Below are 15,195 nucleotides of genomic sequence, written 5' to 3' on the forward strand. Positions count from 1 at the left end.
ATGATTATCTACGTTTCCGCATATCGTCATCACTTTATATTTTGAAAGAGAAAATTAAACTTTGCCAAAGAATTTTCTATGTCAAAATGAGACTTTTTGTATCCTTAGGCTAAAATCACTGATTAACAACGTTTTATATTTTAATATTAATAATTTTACTTTTTGTTATTTTGAGAGTGCAATTCGATACAAAATCGGCCGATTTTGTGAATTATTTTGTTTCGTATTTTTTATGTGCTGAAAACTAAGTGGGGACCCTATGACCAAAAAAGCCATTTTGGGTCGTTGGGTTTACCAGACAAGTTTCCATACGATTTTGGCAGCTGTCCATTATAAAAATGAAATGCATATTAAAATGGTACGTAATTATTCGAAAATCGGTATGTATCTTTCAGAGAAAAAAAAAGAAAAACAAACAAGAAAATTTAAGTCGCACCCAAACAGCCACCCATTTTCTCGAGCATTTTCTGATGCCAATATCTCAGCAAAAAAAGCGGTCCAATGCTCAATTTTTGATAAATTTTCTGATCTCCTTTAAAAAATATGTAGAAAGGTTTGGAATCAAAACAAACTTTCCGAAATCTGGTTTTTGTCCCTTAAACTTATCAAAAGTTTAAAAAATTGAATAATACGGATTTGATTTTTTTTGTGCGAAATAGTTAATTTTGAATCGTTAATTTTGAAAATCCGTAACTCTATTTATTCTAATTGGCTTCTTCAATACCTACAACTAAGCCGAATATACCAAATCGATCATTTTTGCATGGACAGCTGCAAAAATTATATGGAAACTTAGGAAGGTTGAGGGGGTGAATGAAGGGGAGGGGGTGATTTTCCAAATTTCGAAACAGAAAAAAAAACTCAAAATCACGAATAAGTTTTCAAAAAGACGTAAGAGTCAATGGTAAAAAAGCCTTTTTTGCCTTGGTATTCGACCTACTTACGAAAAACTAATTTCAAAAATGCTTAAGATTGTTCATCTACACGTCTTTCAAGTGTCCCGAACTACATATGAATTAAATTTTGTTACAATTTGCCTTAGCTTTTTGTTTTGTACCAATCTATGTTCAAGGTTCAAAATTTGTAAAAATATTAAAAAGTCTCTATTTGATTTAAAATGAAACAAAACGCGTTATACATTATATTGTATTCTGAATAATTTAAACTCGATTTAAAAAGTTGGTTCAATAACCTGCAATAAATTTTGCAATGGTCTTATTTGTCTTATCTGAAAATTTTCCTTCTTTTGAACATAAGCTTTTTTAAAAAATATTTTCCTGTTTTTTATGAGTAACTTGGGCAATTAATTTTAAAAATATGTTGACATTCAATGTGAATTTTTTTTCTCTTTTTGTTTCTGTTTTCTCCCAAGCTCGAGAAAAAAGGGCTTACAATATTTAAAATATATTTACTGACATTGAACGATTTCTTAAATCTTACTTAAAAAATCAATTTATTGGTTTCGCTTGCTGAAGTGTCTACGTTTTATTGTTATTTTTATGAATTGAAGTATTAGCAAGACAGATCCAAAAGTAGTAAAGCAATAAATGTTATTAATAAAGCTTACTAAAACAAAAAATAAAATATTATTATTTAAAAACTTAATGGTTCAACCAACATTTGAATCAAAACAATTTTTTCATGTTCCTATATTCTGGGCGGTGATATTCTTCACTCATACGATATCCAAAGACTGTTTGCTTAGAATCAGTTTCAAAATATTACGGCAATTTATATTTATTTATTTTAGAGCCGCCTCACTCTTCTTCTTTTATATGTATTTATTACAACTTTTTCTTCTTCTCTTTTCCATTTCGTTACAGATCAAAACGTCTTCACTGAGTGCCGTACACATACAAACAACAAACTAAACACACACACAGCCATGCTTGCGTCGCTGCCGAGCCGTCAGTAGCTGAAAAGAGAGAGTGTTTGTCTTTGCCCTCACACACGCTGAGTAAATAATCATAACAAGATTCCTGACTGTCGTCGCGCAAACGAGTGAGTATCATGACTCTTTTTTTCCTTCTTTCTTCTTTTTGTCATTTAGGGGTAGCAAACGTCAAAGGGGGAAAGGACCCTTACGCACACTCACTCACTCTCAACCGTGCGTCGTCTTCGGAAGGTCGTTTGCTTCACGGCAAGGGTCATAATTCTTGGCGTTGAATCCTTTTGAGATGGATAGTTGCTCGAGTCATTCTTTGTTGAAGATTTTGCCGGGGAAAAGCCGCCTCAGTCGTTGTGTTCTTTCTGGCATTCTTCCGCCGGAGGATCACCATTATCCTTGGCGAAAGGCATTTTTCCTTTCCATTCTTCATATTCTTTTTTTTTTGCTCATTTGAGGATTTTAACCCCTCTTTCAAAAATGGGACGTGAGGAGGACGCGGTGGAAGGATGTGTTTTGTCTGGAAATAATGAGAAAAGATTTGATGAACACTTATGGATCGGAAGTTGGCTACAGTGTATGGGGAAGAGTGCGGTCAATGTACTATGAAATGTTGGAAATTTAATGATTTCAGGAGAATGTTGAAGGCACCAATTGTAATTCCGATGATTTTTTTTTTCAAACCTGATATAAGATAATCTGCGTTAAGTTAACCGCAGAGAGGATCCTGTGAACGGATCAAATTTAACTACAGAGGAGGAAGGATGCGTGGACATACCGTACCAAAGGCTCCGGATCAGTTTTGGTGTGGTTTTTATTTTATGTGTTTAGATTTTGTTAGTGTCGTGAGTTTTAGCAATTTGAATGTTGCACCGGATTTTTTGGGAAAAAAATATTTTCCTTTTTGTGGCTTATAGGTAATATAATTTTGTATTACTTTTTTTATTTCCCTTATTTAAGCTACAAAAAAAAAATGAAAATTATTATTATAGGAACATGAATTTTACAACGAATCAAAATATGACCGCAGAAAATGAATTTGACAGTCTTTTTCAAAGAACTGTATGAAGATAAGGCAATTTTAAACTAATTAAAATTTTAGTTGAAGTTGCAAATTATGATGACTTGCGGAACCGTCTTGCTATAAATATTAAGACAGGTTATTGAAAAATCTATACAATGAGTTCTGAAATTGATCTGTTGGCCACCTTGTAATGAAACAATTAATTTTAGTATGATTTATGAAATATTTGAAGGCGAGATTTTCCCGATAAAACATTTCCTATGAAGATCTGGAAACACTGCCTTGTTTTCTGTGGTATAATGCTAGCAAAATTATGGTAGAATGAAAATAAGCGACAGATAGACAGATTACATACCGTAAAACAAGGTGACTTTGATAAGTTCGCGATTTTTCCGCAAAATGAAGAGTACAATTAAAATACTTACGGAATGGTTTAGTATCATACTGACTGTGGCAGAGAAGTGTTCAAAGTACCTCAAGAAGAACTTTTCATAAAATTTTGAAAAGTTTAAAAAGTTAGTTAACTATAATTAAGAAAATAATGATGAAAGTCATCATTTTAAACTTCTCAAAGTGTCATGATTTTCTCAATGAACATGATTTTGAATGGGAAAACGGATTGCATTTTCGGATTCCTTGGACCATTTTCCACTAGGAGAAGGTTAAATAAATTTGTTAATAATAAATAATATGTGTTTTTAAAACACAATTTAAAAAAAATCTTCAAATTTATAGGCAATTTCAGTTGAACAAATTTAATGCAAAATGTGAAAACTTGTGATTCGGATTGTAAAATGCAATAATAAATCGATAACTTTATGAACAAAACTAGTTTTAACTTATAACAGGCAAAATCCTGACTTTTTAACAATTTTACCTAAAATTTTTATGTATTTTGTTTAAAAGCTTATATACTTAGTTAACTAAATATAAACATTGATTTTTTTCTTCAAAGCTATATCAGCTACTTTAGTGATGGTACATTTAACGTACAAATAAAGTTTGAACATCTTAAATATGATTTTAACAAGAAAAATTGAACTATGACTTCAAAGTCACCCCGGAATTTAAACTAAGAATTTTTAACGTAACTATTTTTCTATACACTATTGAAAAAACTTTTTTTCCAAAATAGTTCATGGACTTTGTGTGGCCTACCCCAGTACATGTTTTAAAAATAATAATCTTGAGATAAACCTTACCTGTTGGAAAATATTCCAAAAACAAATTGAAATCCTATCAAAGTCACCTCGGTTTACGGTTCACAAAAAACATATTTCCGAATGTTACATCATTTATGATGTAACACTTTTGCACGACATTAACACCTAAACTCCCAAGCTTGAGAAAAAGGCGAAATTTCCATGCAAATTCTCCCTTTTTCTCGAGCTTGGAAGTTTAGGTGTTAAACATTTAAATTAAAATGCAATTTCATGTAAATTTGCAACAAATTATACGTAAAAAACATGTTTTTTGTGTGATTCAACCGTTTACGTCGAATCTTAAGTTTACATCAACTGAGTTTACATGTGATTCATTTTTTCCGTGTCGAGTAAATTCACATATTTTTTTTCAGTGTATAAAAAATGGGTATTTGGAAGATATTTTTGGTAATTTGGGAACACAGCCAAGAGAAGCAACGTGTTAATGAGTATCGAAATTAAAAAATTGGAAAGCAACAACCTACTACATGTTGAAATAGTAGTTTATGCAACAAGTTGCAAAAAAAGGATTTTTTCAGCACGAGTCGTACATTTATCCAACGAGGTTCACCGAGTTGGATAAATACGACGAGTGCTGAAAAAATCAAGTTTTGCAACGAGTTCCATACAACATTTTTTGCAATTCCGAAAAACACCCATTGAGTGAAATTTTAAGTCAAATTTTCATGTATTTGTCAATAAATCGTTCAAATCAAAACAATGTTGAAAAGTGTTACTTTTCGAAACAAGTGCTGAAATGTTCAACTTTTCAGCACCCATTTCAGTGCTTAAAAGTAGAACTTTTCAGCATTTATTTTGAAAAGTGTTGCTATTCGATTCTGTTATTTTTGGAACAGAAAAGTAGGCTATTTCGTCGTTCAAGAATGACAGGAAAAGTAAGAAGTTTCACGACGGAATTGCAAAAAAGTACTTTTTTGTATAGCATCTGCATGCTTAATTTAGAACAAATATACTTTTGAACTATGTTGTTTTTTTTTCTAAGCGAGATAATAATTATCATGCCATTTGTAAACAAACAAACTAAATGTTGCTCTAAGGAATTGAAAACAGAAATATCCTGTAAAAAACATTATTGTAAACTGGTTATTTAAAAATGAATTCAATTTATTCGATATATTTATTTTCCATTTTTCTTAACAAAAGCAATTATTGTTAATGACATTCCTTTTATAGAAAAATTATCCCAGCACAATTCATTTCATTCTCATTTCTAATTACTGTCAATAGCTTTCTACTCAATTAAACTGAAAACCCACCCCAAACACGTTTTTATTTCTTGGTAAACAACATAATTGACGTACGTTTTAACACCAGCAATTCTACCTACTCTCTCACACACCCACTCAAATCCCCACATTTGTAAACGACGCGTTAATATTAAAGTTTCAGTGTAAATTTAATAAGCTGATAAAAAGATTTCCCACCCCCGTGTTTTGAAATTTATCTCAATTTGATTACCGACGACGCCCCCTCATTTTTCCGACGCCTGTCTTCAACGACGGGCACGATACCAGACCCAGGACAGAGAGATTGCAGAGGCAGAGGAGTTTCCTTCGTCGCCGTCTTGTCGTCCTGTGCTCATTTGGTAACCCTTTCTGGTCCAAACTTTAGATTAAGTTATATTGTAATTGTAATTTTAAGAGTGATTCATGAAGTTATTGAAAAAAAAAACTCCAGAATTTACCAAATTATTTGAAATTAAACAAACGTCTTTGCGTCGTCGTCGCAAACGTCGAAACTTTGATTTTTATAAATTCATTTCAAAAATGTCCTTGAAGGGTTAAAAAATAAATATGGCAAATCTGTTCCCTTGGAACGTTCCGGCTCAGAAAGCCGTTTTGGCCCATTGAAAGGAGCCATCTTTTCAAACAGCACAACACACACGCAAACACACACACACACTCCCTCTTTTCTAAAAGCTTAGACGACAGAATTGAGGATTGTGCAGACCGTCATCAAGCGAGATCTGCATAGGAAGGATAAAACGAAGCCGTCTTCTTTTCGAGCTTCTTTGCTTTGCTTTAAAAAGAAGTGGGTGGAAAGAGGGGTGGGGGTGAACATGATACACTTCCAACCCACCACCCCGAAAAGCTTTCACTCTTTTTTTCTTTTGCTCCTTCTGCAGAGCACCCATGCTGTGTGTTGTTGGATGGTAAAGTTTAAACAACAGTGGGAAATGAGACAGTCAAGATAAATAACGAGATTTGTTTGAGTAGCAGAAACATCACAACAAAGTCATCTCCGGGATCCCGCCGGTTGGTTGAGATGTATATATTGCAAGGATTGTGAGGATATATGTGACGATTTGCTCTCTAGAACGAGCAGGGGCTGCAGTGAGATTGGTGATCGTTACAATAAATTTGCAATGTTAACGGTGCTGGAGCAAGCAATTTAACGAATAATGATGATATATTATTAATTTGTTTCAAAATACAAAGTAGTTTGAATTTGATAAAAGTGTCATTTTTCAAGTTTTAATACTCACTGGAAATGGAAACTATATTTCCATAACTCAGAATATTTTGGAAACCCAAAAAGTTAATTTTTTATTTGTTTCAGGAGACAAAAAACCGCAACCCTCAGAAAATTTCCCAATTAAATGACCTAATAGACGATGAAGGTTGGACCTCTGTTTGCTGAAATACAGCAAATAAAAGAAAAAGAACAGCGTTTTGTTATCTACACTGAAATAAAAAAAAGTACAAAATTTCTAAATGCTACAAATTTGCCTCCTTTCCTTATTTAGTAATCCAAAAAACCCAATTACTTAATAAGGAAATGAGGCAATTTTTCTAGAATTTAGTACTTTTTTTATTTTTTCAGTGCAGAACTTATATCTCATAAACTAATGGTCCTATTTTCAATATTATAAATTATAATTTAAATTTTAAAATCTCTCCGAAAAAAAATATTAAAATTTTTGCAATCAAGAAAAATAATTCAAAAGAGTTAAAAATTCAATATTACGCTCATTTGAAATACAAAACAACAACAAACCATACACATAAACGATCCCCGGGTCTTTTGTGGTCTCTATTGCAAGTTTCTGCTCGAACCTAGAAGTACGAAGGCTTGAATGGGGAGAGCACCCAAACCTCTTTCTACTCCAAGGAACCTTCCACCCCAGTGTTTGAACTGACGACCTTTGGATTGCGAGTCCAACCGCCGTCAGCGATTCCACCGGAGTAGGCTTGGTTTGGTGTGTTGTTTTTACTTATGGCATGGAGACGACTCCTACATCTGGAATGACTTAACGGCCTAACAACAACCAAGGCCGGGACCGACATTTTACTTCCTCATCCGATGGAAGGTTGGAGCAGATGGGAATCGAACCCAGAGTCATCCGCTTACAAAGCGGACAGCGTAACCTTTCGGCCACGCACTGCTACGCTCATTTGAAATGTTAGTCTTGATTCCAACAATTTCTAATTATATTTTTTTCTAAAAGATCATAAAATTTCACAAATGTTTCACTTTGCAACATTAAAAATTGAACCATTTGTTGCTGAGATATTTGCATTAGAAAATGCAATTTTTTTTGGCAAAGGCTAAAAAAGTTTTTTTTTATCTTTTATTCGCTGAATTTAAGCAACTAGAGGTTAAATCTTCAATATCTCTAAGTATTTTTTTTTTCAATTTTCTAAACTTTAAAATAGCATGTTAACTGGAATGGACAATCATGGACAATATTAAAAAAAAAGGAAAATTAGATTTTTCTGTTTAAATTGAAATTAATGTGGCTATATGTTGAACACGGTGCATTTTATCAAAAAGTCTGTAAAGTTCTTTTAGAAAGTTTGATTTAACAGATTTTGCAAATTTGTTTTTAAATAATTAAGTCAAAACAAATTTCCCTAAAATTTATTTTTTTCCACCAAAGCACATAAAAAATAATAACTCGCCGGCATTTTTTTTTCCATGCTCCTCTATGGCTCAAAAGTTTGCAGTTTTTTTCCCCTAAACAGTGTTGCAAATGAGTGATAGAAAAGCTATCAATTGATTATCTCTGCACCAAAGACATCCGAGAGTATAGCGGCCGTCACTATAGCTTGTGAGATCTCTTCTTGTGTTTCGTGAATCCCAGCGCTGCCATTCTCTCTCTCTATCACTCCTCCCCTTTTCCTCGACTATGCGCTCTCACCGCTGAGTCTCTCAATCTCTCCGAAAACTGCAATGAGAGAACGCGAGATGGCGATTAGGAGCCGACCACGCATGACGTCCCGTTAAACTGCGTTTGTGAAATTGGTTTTGTGGCGGTTTTTGTGGTCAAACGCTGTTACGGTAGGATGATCGTGGAAGCGGGAATGAGAGAGAAAAGGAAAATGTCAATCGCGAGTGTGTAAACACGAAAACGTGTTCGGCTATATTCGGCGCTGAGAGTTTCAACGAGGAGAGAAGAGCAGTTGTATTTGAGGCTTGAATATTCAGGCGGGATAATTGTAGTTGCTGAGAGATGATATTTTGATATTTTAACAAACCTGCCCCTAAAATATATAAATAAATCAAAAAATTAATCATATGGATTGTTTTTCTAAAAAAAATGTAATTTAAAATCGGCTAGATTATTTTTCTGTGAACCTATTTTTTCGTTGTATGGGTGAACCAATGACACAAAATGGCTGCTTTTGGTCATAGGGAAGACCATAAGGAAAAGTTTGTGCCAAAAAAAAACCAAAATGGTCGAAATCGTCCGATTTTGTAGAAATTTGCTGTATTATAAAAAAAATCTATAAATGACCAAGAATATTAAACTTGCCTTTCATTAACTAACTAACTTAAAATGGATCTAGTTTTTAAAAGTTTTTCGATAAAAATACTTAATGTCAGAAATTTAAAAAAAATAATCGGGCGTCCCGACAGTTTACCATTCGAGCTGCTTACATTGTAAAACATGTCTTTCTCATATTTTAACAAATGCACGGAGTCGAACTTCCACTCCGTCGAAAAATATCGGAAAAAAGGACATCAAAGTCGTGATCAGGGGCAAAAATTACCCCTTAGAACGCGATTCTTTTTATTTGCTAATTTACAATTTTTTAACCAAAACATTAAATTGGCAAAACGGTGATTTATTGTTCAAACTAATTATTAGATATTACAATTTTTCCATTATAATACATATTTTTCTCATGATTTCTTACTTTCACCCTTAATATATTTTTGTTACATGGAATTGAATATTTTTTTTGTTTACTTAAATTTACCGACGAAGAAGTAGGTCGTAAAATATTACAACTGTAATAGAATTGCTAAAGAATATCACGATAAAAAAATTATAAAAAAAAACATGAATTGACCCTGACATAGAACTGCATACTTTAAAATTAAGAGTTACCGCTGATCAAAATCCAATCAATTTTGATTAATCTTTGAAAAATAAAAAATAGACTTCCAAATCAATTTGAAGAAATTTAACGGTCTACCGGTCGGTCAATGAACATGATTTTGAATCGGAAAACGGAATGCATTTTCGGATTCTTTGGACAATTTTCCGCTAGGAGAAGGTTAAAAAAGTTTGTAAATAATATATAATATGTGTTTTTGAAACACTATTAAAGAAAATCTCCAAATTTTTTAGACAATTTCAGTTGAACAAATTTCATGTAAAATGTGAAAACTTGTGATTCGTGCTTCGAATTCAGTATAAAATGCAATATAAATCGATAACTTTACAAACAAAACTAGTTTTAACAAATTTCAGGCAAAATTCCAACTTTTTAACAATTTTACCTAAAATTTATGTGTATTTTGCTAAAAAGCTTATACACTTAGTTAACTAAATATAATCATTTTTTTTGCTTTTAAACTATATCAGCTACTTTAGTGATGGTACATTTAGCGTACAAATAAAGTTTGAACATCTTAAATATGATTTTAACAAGAAAAACATGACTATCAAAGTCACCCTGGAATTAAAACTAAGAATTTTTAACGTAACTATTTTTCTAAACATTATTGAAAAAACTTTTTTTTCGAAATAGTGCATGGACTTTGTGTGGTCTACCCCAGTACATGTTTTAAAAATAATAATCTTGAGAAAAAACCATGCCTGTTGGAAAATATTCTGAAAACAAATTGAAATCCTATCAAAGTCACCCCGGTTTACGGTATATTGATTTGCCGATTTTCTGTACACTAAGGATTTTGCAGGGGCCTTCATAATTTTGTTCTGTTCCAAATTGTATTTTATTTTTAATTTAGAAGAAAAAAAATATCAAATACCAATTTAATGGTAAATAGCCCAGAGCTTTGCATCCCCTATCATATACAATTTCCATAGAATTGTTCATACTCTCAAAACAGTTATCTCCCATTAACTTTTGTGCAAATGTTTGCATCACAACTAGTTTTACCAAATTGCTCACATCAACGCTTATGAAATCATAAAACATCAAACTTTGCATGTTTCCCAACATTCCAACCAGCATTAACATGCTTTCCCGGCAACGTAAAGTGATGTTTCAGTTGAAAAAACTTTTCATCGCAAAAAAAAGAGATCCCTTGTCCCAACCCAAAAAATCTCCCTCCCTCCCAACTGGATGACTGAACCGAGCCACCGGACCATCACCAACCACAAAGCTTTGCCTGTCATCTGCAGCTTGTCCTATTCCCAGCTCGTCACCACCACCACAACATCCAACGGGACAGGACTTTCCGCCGCTTGTGATGCCAGAGAGTTTCATCAGATTTATGCCAAAATGACAGAATTAATTCCAATCTCGTCGCTCCACCTCCGTTGTCATGCTAGGAAAGGCACCGTGCTCCAAAAAGGTGAATTTTCTGGTGCAGAAAAAGGTTTTCTCGAAAATCACACAAAATTGACAAAGACACACACGAAGGCGTACAAAAACACGAACACGGTCATATGCATACAAAATAATGATCTTATTAGAGCAAATTTCGGAAACCCAGCGGAAAACCACAATCAAGGTTCGCAACCTGTGTCCTACCGGAGATGGCCCTTTTTCACCCCAGTGTGGAGACTTTGTCTAGAACTGAGGCACGGGAGACTAGAGTTTTAACAAAATTTTATGATGATAAGATATTTTTTACAAACTTGAAACATGAAATCATCAAAATCAATAAGTTTTCAGCTAAATATGAAGGAGATTCTTGCTAAGACTACCCAACTCTTCCAGACGCAAACCAGTTTCAAACAAAAACTTAGATTAATTTAACTCAAACTCCCCCACTCTCCCCTAACTTTGCGGTCCAGCTTTGATGGGATTCTAGTTTTCCGGTTTTGTTTAATGTAAAATCAACCGAGCGGAAACGGGGAAAACCTTCCGAGGAACCTTTTCGGATTAGCAATACCAGTAGCAAGAGATCCCTTGTTCTTTGCACATGTGTGGGTGTGTGTGTATGTGTGGAGGTCAACCGAACCTAGCAAACGACCCCCCACATCCCACTTTGTAACGCTGCTGTGGAATTAACTTTTTCGTCAGTGGAAAGTTGTGAACTTATAAGCCCAATGGAAACGCAAACTCGCACACACACCGACTCACATCTAGAAGGTATGAATATAAATTCATTGGGTGAGGAAAACTTTTGCCGAAATGTTGGAAATCGCACACGTGATAGAAATCAGTTGTGGCGGAACAAATGGTTGCGGATTTTGAAGCTTGGAAAAAATGGTTCGCAGATTAAACGTTGAACAGAAAATAAGGCAACTGATTGAAGTTGGGGGCGGTTTAAGAGAGAAATCGGTTTGAGCCGAATTGACAGGTTATTTATGGCTATTTTAATTCTTGTCAGAAAACTTTTGCGTGTTGGTTAACTACCCATTAGGGTGGCTCAATATGCAGAACAGCCTTTCTGGTCACAATCCTCAAACATGGCTCAACTCACAGGCCACGAAATAACTCCCTCAAATTTGGGAGAGATCTGAGCAGACCTGGCTTCCCGCATTTCAATTTTGTATGGGAATTTGAATGGAAAACCGAAATATGTTTTTATTTGATTTTTGTAATCTTCATTTTTCTGCCCATTGTAAAACTGATACAAATAGTATGGTCCTATCTTGCTCCTAACAAAAGATCTAAATTTACAAAAAATCACGTTTTAGACATTTAAGCAAACTTTCTCATACAAACCTCAACGATCATTAGCGACTCTTAAACCTTAACCGATTTGGGCTCAAAATTGTCAGAGTTAATTATATTTACATAAAGAATCGAACCAGAGTGCATCTCGTCAAAGATTTCCAATATTTAATTTTTTTTTCCTTGTTACCCTAGTGAGTTCCAATAAACATATTTTTTCTGTATATTTTTTTTAGTGGAACTTGTAAAGATAAGTACTTTTTGATTCCAAATCCATTTTGTCAACAAAAAAGAAAGTTAACCGTGTTTTCAAAGTTTTCCAAAAATTACGATTTTATGTTGAAATTGACTCAAAAGTTATCTTTTTATTGTTTTGAACATGAGCAATTCTAAAAAAAAATACCCATCAAGTATTTATGTTTTTTTTTTCAATTTTTTTAAGGGACCTCTTCTAGGACCAAAAAAACATTTTAAGTCATACTTGTTTCCATACAAATTCGACAGTTCTCCATAAAAAATAATATCTAAATTCTCTAGAATCTGTACCTTGAAAAGGGATGTCTATGAAAAAAGGCACATTTCTTAAAAAAAAATCACCTTTTCACAACAAAAAAAAAACTCGATTTACCCAAAATGTGCTTTTGTCTTTAAAAAAGTTTTATGGTAGGCAATGACACTATTTAACATAAAAATTTAAAATATTTTTGAATTTACTCGATTTCTGGTTTTTTGAAAGGTTTAATTCCATCTTCAAACTTAATTTTAACCTTTAATTTAAAATAAAATTAAAAATATGCCCATTTATTTTTGACAACCTTCATCTACTCATTAATATCTTTTTTTTCGTACACGGTAGAAAAATCATGGTAATCATGGGTAATTTTATCTTTGAAAATTTGTTATTTTACCACTTTTCTGGTGTAATATCACTTTTTCAGTCTAATTCGAGGTAATATTACATCATAAAAATGGTAATATTCAACATTCCAAAATCACACTTTTTTTTATTTTTATTTTTTAAAAAAGATTACCTTCACTTTTAAGTTAACGCAGTAATAACTTATCCAAATTTAAATTTGGTCACATTTCTGTGAAATTTATTAAAAAAAAATGTGTGATGCCAATCAGATAAAACCGTTTCAAATGTTTTTTTGAATTTTTTGTCGCCCCTCCTTCAAAATCAGCACAAAAAATTAGACGCCTTTAGACGGGCTTCGATTTAAAAAATCGTCAAAAATCTATTTTTCAACCAATTTTTGATCTTTAAAAAGCATAGGAAAGAAGAACTCTTAAAATTTTAGAAAATGTATGGGTTGGAAGTTTTACTTGTTTTATGTGACTTTGCCAATTTTCCTTTATTTTAAGTAAAAAGAAGTATGCAGTAATTTTTCTAGTGTCCCAGACTATGCCTCTACGCATTTATTTACCATTTAAATGATAATGGTGCCATATTATAGCAGAAAATGTGAAAAACAAGCAAAAAATTGAAAAAGTGGCTATAAAAACATGAAAAAATTAGATAGGCAAAATGTAATGATAGGAGGTGGTAGAATAGGCCAAATACTACCAAAAACAAACATTAACTAAACAAGATAAATGCAAATTAAAATACTAAAAATGAAACAAGAAAAATATAAAACAAGAGAAGTAAAGTTTTTCGTAGAACAAAAATTGCTCAAAATAACCTTGTAAACACGGGAAAAATAAAAAATTTAAAAAAAAATTTGGGCGGTAGAGGGTTAATTTAAAACTATTAAAATACATTCAACTGCGTTCATATTTATTTTAATCACGATTTTACAAGTGAAAGTAGGATAATTTTAATTTACACCGTTAATTTTGTTGTAAATTTGGAAGGTTTAATATTACCTCTTTTATGATGTGATTTTACCTCAATTTAGTCTGAAAATGTTACATTACACCAGAAAAGACACATTTCAGAGCTAAATTTACATCTTTTTCTGACATAAAAGATGTACCCCTTACCAGATGTTATATTATCATGATTTTTTTTTACTGTGACCGGTACCAAAAAAAGGTTTTTTTCGCATTTATATCATTTATATTAGGATTTTCTAAAAACTAATGATCATCATCGAAACAATAGTAATAGACCATTTTGCCAAAATTGAGTTTATCTTGCGAACTTGTGCGTTATTGGCTAAATAATCCCCTGAAACTTTTATTTTTTTCAAAATAATGTTTTTAAGGCCCTGTGAATTTAAAAAAATAACTAAATAGCCATTAGGCCAAATAAATGAAAAATTGGCTAATATCCATAAACAGCAGTTTTTTAATATTGTGACCCATTCTTTCACGTATATTTCGACTTCAGACCTGAAAGACATTACTACTACAAAATAGGAAACATTGGGCGAATAGGGACAGCTGTTTAAGCCATGTTAATTATACACAACACAACACAACGTAATAAAAGCACTGATTTAAAATAAACCAAGAACTGCTATCATAATTTCTGCTATAGTCCTGATTCACCCCAGCTGAGGGTAATGGTTATATTTTGGTACAAATGTCAATGTTATTGCTTTGAAGACGCAAATTTCGGATATAAATAATTATAATGCGGTAGTGACAGTAAAAAATTGTGTTAATTTGGAACGTTTTATTTTGGAAGGTTGATATTACTTCTTTAATGTTATATTATAATATTACCACGATTTTTTTTTACTGTGTGGAGTCGCCGGTCGGCGGTTGGACTCGCAATCCAAAGGCCATCAGTTCGAATTCTTAGGTGGAAAATTCCTTGGCACAAAAGAGGTTTGGGTGTTCTCCCCCTTTCAAGCCTTTGGACTCCTAGGTTCGAGCAGTAGCTTGCAATAGAGACTGCCGTTAAAGAGGATAGTTTGCTTGATTTTTAGAGCAGGATTATAGCCTTATCCAGTCATGCAGGCAAAATGGATACCATTTCAACACAATCATAAAAACGCGATGTTTGCATTGTTTGCCCAAGCCGTCCAAGTGTCCTACAATTTCACCCGCCCGCCTCAAATGCAGAAAAAT

General features: G+C 32.9%; 2 protein-coding genes across 7 annotated transcripts in view; both read left to right on the forward strand.

Moving 5' to 3' along the window:
- The window catches only part of LOC120416326 (tyrosine-protein phosphatase Lar), a 441,119-nt gene that overhangs the window by 45,353 nt on the left and 380,571 nt on the right, over positions 1-15,195 (forward strand). For all 6 annotated transcript variants that reach the window (XM_052708558.1, XM_052708557.1, XM_052708559.1 and 3 more), the window contains exon 2: positions 1,824-2,001. The gene's annotated coding sequence lies outside the window, so the exon portion shown is untranslated. The remainder of the gene's footprint in view (positions 1-1,823; positions 2,002-15,195) is intronic.
- Positions 1-15,195, forward strand: part of LOC128092652 (uncharacterized) — a 35,547-nt gene that overhangs the window by 19,982 nt on the left and 370 nt on the right. The gene's annotated exons all lie outside the window — the stretch shown is intronic.

This window comes from Culex pipiens, chromosome 2 (genome assembly GCF_016801865.2).
Source record: "Culex pipiens pallens isolate TS chromosome 2, TS_CPP_V2, whole genome shotgun sequence".
NCBI lineage: Eukaryota > Metazoa > Arthropoda > Insecta > Diptera > Culicidae > Culex > Culex pipiens.